The sequence below is a fragment of the Pseudophryne corroboree genome, chromosome 4, assembly GCF_028390025.1.
Source record: "Pseudophryne corroboree isolate aPseCor3 chromosome 4, aPseCor3.hap2, whole genome shotgun sequence".
Classification (NCBI taxonomy): domain Eukaryota; kingdom Metazoa; phylum Chordata; class Amphibia; order Anura; family Myobatrachidae; genus Pseudophryne; species Pseudophryne corroboree.
The window spans coordinates 512,630,693-512,639,334 of NC_086447.1; positions in this window are offsets into that span (position 1 = coordinate 512,630,693).

The window sequence follows — 8,642 nt, forward strand, 5'->3', positions numbered from 1 at the left end:
GCACATGGTACCCTGAGTGTACGACTCCGTAGGCTGTTACATAGAGGATCGCTGGCATTAGGAATGGTGAGGCAAAACCATGGCCATTCCTTGGTGGTGACTGATAGGTAGCCTGAAGTGAATGCATGAAAAGGCTGTCTCATGGACGTCTTATGGAAGTGTCACAGGTACTGTATGCTAATGCAAGCAGCTGCATTCTCAGATGCAGTACCACAGCCATAGAGGCCATGTTTGCTCGGAATTCAGAAGCAGACACAGCATTTGCCATAGGCTGGTACAGCTGTCGATGGTGAGCGAGATGTTGCGACGATAGGGAATTGTTTCTAACCACCAACAGAATTACATCGTCTATGGGCACTAAAAGTGAGCATGTTAGGGCTTGCACATTCTGGCACATGCAAACATACATAGGGTAAGCCGTAAGTATAATTTTTGCTGCGGGGTACACTGGGCTCCACAAGGATTAATATCGGGGTGTAGAGTAGGATCTTGATCCGAGGCACCAACAGGCTCAAAGCTTTGACTGTTCCCAAGATGCACAGCGCCGCCTCCTCTATAACCCCACCTCCCTGCACAGGAGCTCACTTTGTAAGTTGGTGTCATGCAGTAAGCAGGCATACAACAGTGGGGCTGCCTTTTGCAGCTTTATTTGTAGAATGAAGAAAGAATACTTTTAAGACTTCAAGGGCTGCAGCGTTTGATGTCAGATAGACATACTTTGCTGCAGCTCCATCACCCCCAGCGGCGCTGTATACTCCCGCGCCCTGGTTGCCGGGTAACTACAGCGGAGGCTCCGTTGTCTTTACTGTCAGTCACACACCCGCCGCTGCCCTCCAGGATCACGTGGACGCAGGTACAAGGGGTGGTAAGGGGTCTCTTTGGTTGATATTTATCACGATCCGGCGCGGCCGTGGGAGGCGCTGGCGCACTCATGACCCGATCACGATGCTGCGATAAACTGCAGCGTGCGATCAGGTCAGAATGACCCCCTATGTTACTATGTGATAGAAGAACAAATAACTGAGTATATCCTATATGATATTATGAGGATACATGTGTTCTATATTTATTGTGAGAATATGTGGTGCACATGTACAGGAATGAATATGCTCTTATATACAGGACTTTCAGGAGTTATCCATAGACGAGCTATGGAGACTCTAGCAAGTGCACACATATTTAATATAAATTGGCATTCATATTTACTAGAGATGAGCGGGTTCGGTTCCTCGGAATCCGAACCCGCCCGAACTTCAGCTTTTTTTACACGGATCCGAGCGACTCGGATCTTCCCGCCTTGCTCGGTTAACCCGAGCGCGCCCGAACGTCATCATGACGCTGTCGGATTCTCGCGAGGCTCGGATTCTATCGCGAGACTCGGATTCTATATAAGGAGCCGCGCGTCGCCGCCATTTTCACACGTGCATTGAGATTGATAGGGAGAGGACGTGGCTGGCGTCCTCTCCATTTAGATTAGAAGAGAGAGAGTGAGATTGAGACAGAGACACTTGATTTACTGGAGCTTAGGAGTACTAGAGAGTGCAGAGTTTACTAGTGACTGACCACTGACCAGTGACCACCAGTGCAGTTTTATTTAATATAATCCGTTCTCTGCCTGAAAAAAACGATACACAGTGACTCAGTCACATACCATATCTGTGCTCAGCCCAGTGTGCTGCATCATCTATGTATAATATCTGACTGTGCTCACACAGCTTAATTGTGGGGGAGACTGGGGAGCAGTTATAGGTTATAGCAGGAGCCAGGAGTACATATTATTAAAATTAAACAGTGCACACTTTTGCTGCAGGAGTGCCACTGCCAGTGTGACTGACCAGTGACCTGACCACACTGACCACCAGTATAGTATACTATATTGTGATTGCCTGAAAAAGTTAAACACTCGTCGTGTGACTTGTGTGGTGTTTTTTTATTCTATAAAAAACTCATTCTGCTGACAGACAGTGTCCAGCAGGTCCGTCATTATATAATATATACCTGTCCGGCTGCAGTAGTGATATATATATATTTTTTATATCATTATTTATCATCCAGTCGCAGCAGACACAGTACGGTAGTTCACGGCTGTAGCTACCTCTGTGTCGGCACTCGGCAGTCCATCCATAATTGTATACCACCTACCCGTGGTTTTTTTTTTCTTTCTTCTTTATACATACTACATCTCATTATCATCCAGTCTATATTAGCAGCAGACACAGTACAGTACGGTAGTCCACGGCTGTAGCTACCTCTGTGTCGGCACTCGGCAGTCCGTCCATAATTGTATACCACCTACCCGTGGTTTTTTTTTCCTTTCTTCTTTATACATACTACATCTCATTATCATCCAGTCTATATTAGCAGCAGATACAGTACAGTACGGTAGTCCACGGCTGTAGCTACCTCTGTGTCGGCACTCGGCAGTCCATCCATAATTGTATACCACCTACCCGTGGTTTTTTTTTTCTTCTTTATACATACTACATCTCATTATCATCCAGTCTATATTAGCAGCAGACACAGTACAGTACGGTAGTCCACGGCTGTAGCTACCTCTGTGTCGGCACTCGGCAGTCCATCCATAATTGTATACCACCTACCCGTGGTTTTTTTTTCTTTCTTCTTTATACATACTACATCTCATTATCATCCAGTCTATATTAGCAGCAGACACAGTACAGTACGGTAGTCCACGGCTGTAGCTACCTCTGTGTCGGCACTCGGCAGTCCGTCCATAATTGTATACCACCTACCCGTGTTTTTTTTTTCTTTCTTCTTTATACATACATACTACATCTCATTATCATCCAGTCTATATTAGCAGCAGACACAGTACAGTACGGTAGTCCACGGCTGTAGCTACCTCTGTGTCGGCACTCGGCAGTCCATCCATAATTGTATACCACCTACCCGTGGTTTTTTTTTTCTTCTTTATACATACTACATCTCATTATCATCCAGTCTATATTAGCAGCAGACACAGTACAGTACGGTAGTCCACGGCTGTAGCTGCCTCTGTGTCGGCACTCGGCAGTCCATCCATAATTGTATACCACCTACCCGTGGTTTTTTTTTCTTTCTTCTTTATACATACTACATCTCATTATCATCCAGTCTATATTAGCAGCAGACACAGTACAGTACGGTAGTCCACGGCTGTAGCTACCTCTGTGTCGGCACTCGGCAGTCCATCCATAATTGTATACCACCTACCCGTGTTTTTTTTTTTCTTCTTTATACATACTACATCTCATTATCATCCAGTCTATATTAGCAGCAGACACAGTACAGTACGGTAGTCCACGGCTGTAGCTACCTCTGTGTCGGCACTCGGCAGTCCATCCATAATTGTATACCACCTACCCGTGGTTTTTTTTTCTTTCTTCTTTATACATACTACATCTCATTATCATCCAGTCTATATTAGCAGCAGACACAGTACAGTACGGTAGTCCACGGCTGTAGCTACCTCTGTGTCGGCACTCGGCAGTCCGTCCATAATTGTATACCACCTACCCGTGGTTTTTTTTTCTTTCTTCTTTATACATACATACTACATCTCATTATCAACCAGTCTATATTAGCAGCAGACACAGTACAGTACGGTAGTCCACGGCTGTAGCTACCTCTGTGCCGGCACTCGGCAGTCCATCCATAATTGTATACCACCTACCCGTGGTTTTTTTTTTCTTCTTTATACATACTACATCTCATTATCATCCAGTCTATATTAGCAGCAGACACAGTACAGTACGGTAGTCCACGGCTGTAGCTACCTCTGTGTCGGCACTGGGCAGTCCATCCATAATTGTATACTAGTATCCATCCATCTCCATTGTTTACCTGAGGTGCCTTTTAGTTGTGCCTGTTAAAATATGGAGAACAAAAATGTTGAGGTTCCAAAATTAGGGAAAGATCAAGATCCACTTCCACCTCGTGCTGAAGCTGCTGCCACTAGTCATGGCCGAGACGATGAAATGCCAGCAACGTCGTCTGCCAAGGCCGATGCCCAATGTCATAGTACAGAGCATGTCAAATCCAAAACACCAAATATCAGTAAAAAAAGGACTCCAAAACCTAAAATAAAATTGTCGGAGGAGAAGCGTAAACTTGCCAATATGCCATTTACCACACGGAGTGGCAAGGAACGGCTGAGGCCCTGGCCTATGTTCATGGCTAGTGGTTCAGCTTCACATGAGGATGGAAGCACTCAGCCTCTCGCTAGAAAAATGAAAAGACTCAAGCTGGAAAAAGCACAGCAAAGAACTGTGCGTTCTTCGAAATCCCAAATCCACAAGGAGAGTCCAATTGTGTCGGTTGCGATGCCTGACCTTCCCAACACTGGACGTGAAGAGCATGCGCCTTCCACCATTTGCACGCCCCCTGCAAGTGCTGGAAGGAGCACCCGCAGTCCAGTTCCTGATAGTCAGATTGAAGATGTCAGTGTTGAAGTACACCAGGATGAGGAGGATATGGGTGTTGCTGGCGCTGGGGAGGAAATTGACCAGGAGGATTCTGATGGTGAGGTGGTTTGTTTAAGTCAGGCACCCGGGGAGACACCTGTTGTCCGTGGGAGGAATATGGCCGTTGACATGCCTGGTGAAAATACCAAAAAAATCAGCTCTTCGGTGTGGAAGTATTTCACCAGAAATGCGGACAACATTTGTCAAGCCGTGTGTTCCCTTTGTCAAGCTGTAATAAGTAGGGGTAAGGACGTTAACCACCTCGGAACATCCTCCCTTATACGTCACCTGCAGCGCATTCATAATAAGTCAGTGACAAGTTCAAAAACTTTGGCCGACAGCGGAAGCAGTCCACTGACCAGTAAATCCCTTCCTCTTGTAACCAAGCTCACGCAAACCACCCCACCAACTCCCTCAGTGTCAATTTCCTCCTTCCCCAGGAATGCCAATAGTCCTGCAGGCCATGTCACTGGCAATTCTGATGATTCCTCTCCTGCCTGGGATTCCTCCGATGCATCCTTGCGTGTAACGCCTACTGCTGCTGGCGCTGCTGTTGTTGCTGCTGGGAGTCGATGGTCATCCCAGAGGGGAAGTCGTAAGCCCACTTGTACTACTTCCAGTAAGCAATTGACTGTTCAACAGTCCTTTGCGAGGAAGATGAAATATCACAGCAGTCATCCTGCTGCAAAGCGGATAACTGAGGCCTTGACAACTATGTTGGTGTTAGACGTGCGTCCGGTATCCGCCGTTAGTTCACAGGGAACTAGACAATTTATTGAGGCAGTGTGCCCCCGTTACCAAATACCATCTAGGTTCCACTTCTCTAGGCAGGCGATACCGAGAATGTACACGGACGTCAGAAAAAGACTCACCAGTGTCCTAAAAAATGCAGTTGTACCCAATGTCCACTTAACCACGGACATGTGGACAAGTGGAGCAGGGCAGGGTCAGGACTATATGACTGTGACAGCCCACTGGGTAGATGTATGGACTCCCGCCGCAAGAACAGCAGCGGCGGCACCAGTAGCAGCATCTCGCAAACGCCAACTCTTTCCTAGGCAGGCTACGCTTTGTATCACCGCTTTCCAGAATACGCACACAGCTGAAAACCTCTTACGGCAACTGAGGAAGATCATCGCGGAATGGCTTACCCCAATTGGACTCTCCTGTGGATTTGTGGCATCGGACAACGCCAGCAATATTGTGTGTGCATTAAATATGGGCAAATTCCAGCACGTCCCATGTTTTGCACATACCTTGAATTTGGTGGTGCAGAATTTTTTTAAAAACGACAGGGGCGTGCAAGAGATGCTGTCGGTGGCCAGAAAAATTGCGGGACACTTTCGGCGTACAGGCACCACGTACAGAAGACTGGAGCACCACCAAAAACTACTGAACCTGCCCTGCCATCATCTGAAGCAAGAAGTGGTAACGAGGTGGAATTCAACCCTCTATATGCTTCAGAGGTTGGAGGAGCAGCAAAAGGCCATTCAAGCCTATACAATTGAGCACGATATAGTAGGTGGAATGCACCTGTCTCAAGTGCAGTGGAGAATGATTTCAACGTTGTGCAAGGTTCTGATGCCCTTTGAACTTGCCACACGTGAAGTCAGTTCAGACACTGCCAGCCTGAGTCAGGTCATTCCCCTCATCAGGCTTTTGCAGAAGAAGCTGGAGGCATTGAAGAAGGAGCTAAAAGGGAGCGATTCCGCTAGGCATGTGGGACTTGTGGATGGAGCCCTTAATTCGCTTAACAAGGATTCACGGGTGGTCAATCTGTTGAAATCAGAGCACTACATTTTGGCCACCATGCTCGATCCTAGATTTAAAGCCTACCTTGGATCTCTCTTTCCGGCAGACACAAGTCTGCTGGGGTTGAAAGACCTGCTGGTGAGAAAATTGTCAAGTCAAGCGGAACGCGACCTGTCAACATCTCCTCCTTCACATTCTCCCGCAACTGGGGGTGCGAGGAAAAGGCTCAGAATTCCGAGCCCACCCGCTGGCGGTGATGCAGGGCAGTCTGGAGCGACTGCTGATGCTGACATCTGGTCCGGACTGAAGGACCTGACAACGATTACGGACATGTCGTCTACTGTCACTGCATATGATTCTCTCAACATTGAAAGAATGGTGGAGGATTATATGAGTGACCGCATCCAAGTAGGCACGTCACACAGTCCGTACTTATACTGGCAGGAAAAAGAGGCAATTTGGAGGCCCTTGCACAAACTGGCTTCATTCTACCTAAGTTGCCCTCCCACAAGTGTGTACTCCGAAAGAGTGTTTAGTGCCGCCGCTCACCTTGTCAGCAATCGGCGTACGAGGTTACATCCAGAAAATGTGGAGAAGATGATGTTCATTAAAATGAATTATAATCAATTCCTCCGCGGAGACATTGACCAGCAGCAATTGCCTCCACAAAGTACACAGGGAGCTGAGATGGTGGATTCCAGTGGGGACGAATTGATAATCTGTGAGGAGGGGGATGTACACGGTGATATATCGGAGGATGATGATGAGGTGGACATCTTGCCTCTGTAGAGCCAGTTTGTGCAAGGAGAGATTAATTGCTTCTTTTTTTGGGGGGGTCCAAACCAACCCGTCATATCAGTCACAGTCGTGTGGCAGACCCTGTCACTGAAATGATGGGTTGGTTAAAGTGTGCATGTCCTGTTTTGTTTATACAACATAAGGGTGGGTGGGAGGGCCCAAGGACAATTCCATCTTGCACCTCTTTTTTCTTTTATTTTTCTTTGCGTCATGTGCTGTTTGGGGAGGGTTTTTTGGAAGGGCCATCCTGCGTGACACTGCAGTGCCACTCCTAGATGGGCCCGGTGTTTGTGTCGGCCACTAGGGTCGCTTATCTTACTCACACAGTCAGCTACCTCATTGCGCCTCTTTTTTTCTTTGCGTCATGTGCTGTTTGGGGAGGGTTTTTTGGAAGGGACATCCTGCGTGACACTGCAGTGCCACTCCTAGATGGGCCCGGTGTTTGTGTCGGCCACTAGGGTCGCTTATCTTACTCACACAGTCAGCTACCTCATTGCGCCTCTTTTTTTCCTTGCGTCATGTGCTGTTTGGGGAGGGTTTTTTGGAAGGGACATCCTGCGTGACACTGCAGTGCCACTCCTAGATGGGCCCGGTGTTTGTGTCGGCCACTAGGGTCGCTTATCTTACTCACACAGCTACCTCATTGCGCCTCTTTTTTTCTTTGCGTCATGTGCTGTTTGGGGAGGGTTTTTTGGAAGGGACATCCTGCGTGACACTGCAGTGCCACTCCTAGATGGGCCCGGTGTTTGTGTCGGCCACTAGGGTCGCTTATCTTACTCACACAGCGACCTCGGTGCAAATTTTAGGACTAAAAATAATATTGTGAGGTGTGAGGTATTCAGAATAGACTGAAAATGAGTGGAAATTATGGTTTTTAAAGTTAATAATACTTTGGGATCAAAATGACCCCCAAATTCTATGATTTAAGCTGTTTTTTAGGGTTTTTTGAAAAAAACACCCGAATCCAAAACACACCCGAATCCGACAAAAAAAATTCGGTGAGGTTTTGCCAAAACGCGGTCGAACCCAAAACACGGCCGCGGAACCGAACACAAAACCAAAACACAAAACCCGAAAAATTTCCGGCGCTCATCTCTAATATTTACGAGCAGTGTCGCCTGCCATCACACCTAAACAGCAGACCTGCAGAGTGAGCAATACCCGGGGGGTCCCTAGTTCATTTAAAACAGATTTAATTTGATCCCCAAAATGACTGATCTTGCTACAAACCCATAAGAGATGCCAGAACGTACCAGTTCCTATATTATATTTGGGACATAGATCTGAAGTACAACCTCAAAAATTAACTAAGTAGGCTGGAGTATAATATGTGTGGTGTAACAAAAATAGTTGAATCTGCTGAAACCTAATTGAAATAGTAGACAGTCTATGGGATTCTAGGGCAGAAGCCCATGACTCATCATCAAGCAGCCCCAGGTTACCTTCCCACTGAAGCCTAAGCTTAAGTAAATTATCAGGACATTATAAATGAGTATGAAAAGAATAAAAATTTACGAGGACCTACAGTAATAAAAACGGTTTTAATGCTGAAACAACTAAAACAGGAGGGGCCTCCAAAAATTGACTGGACAAAGCATGCCTAAACTGTAGGTATCTATAAAAATAAGT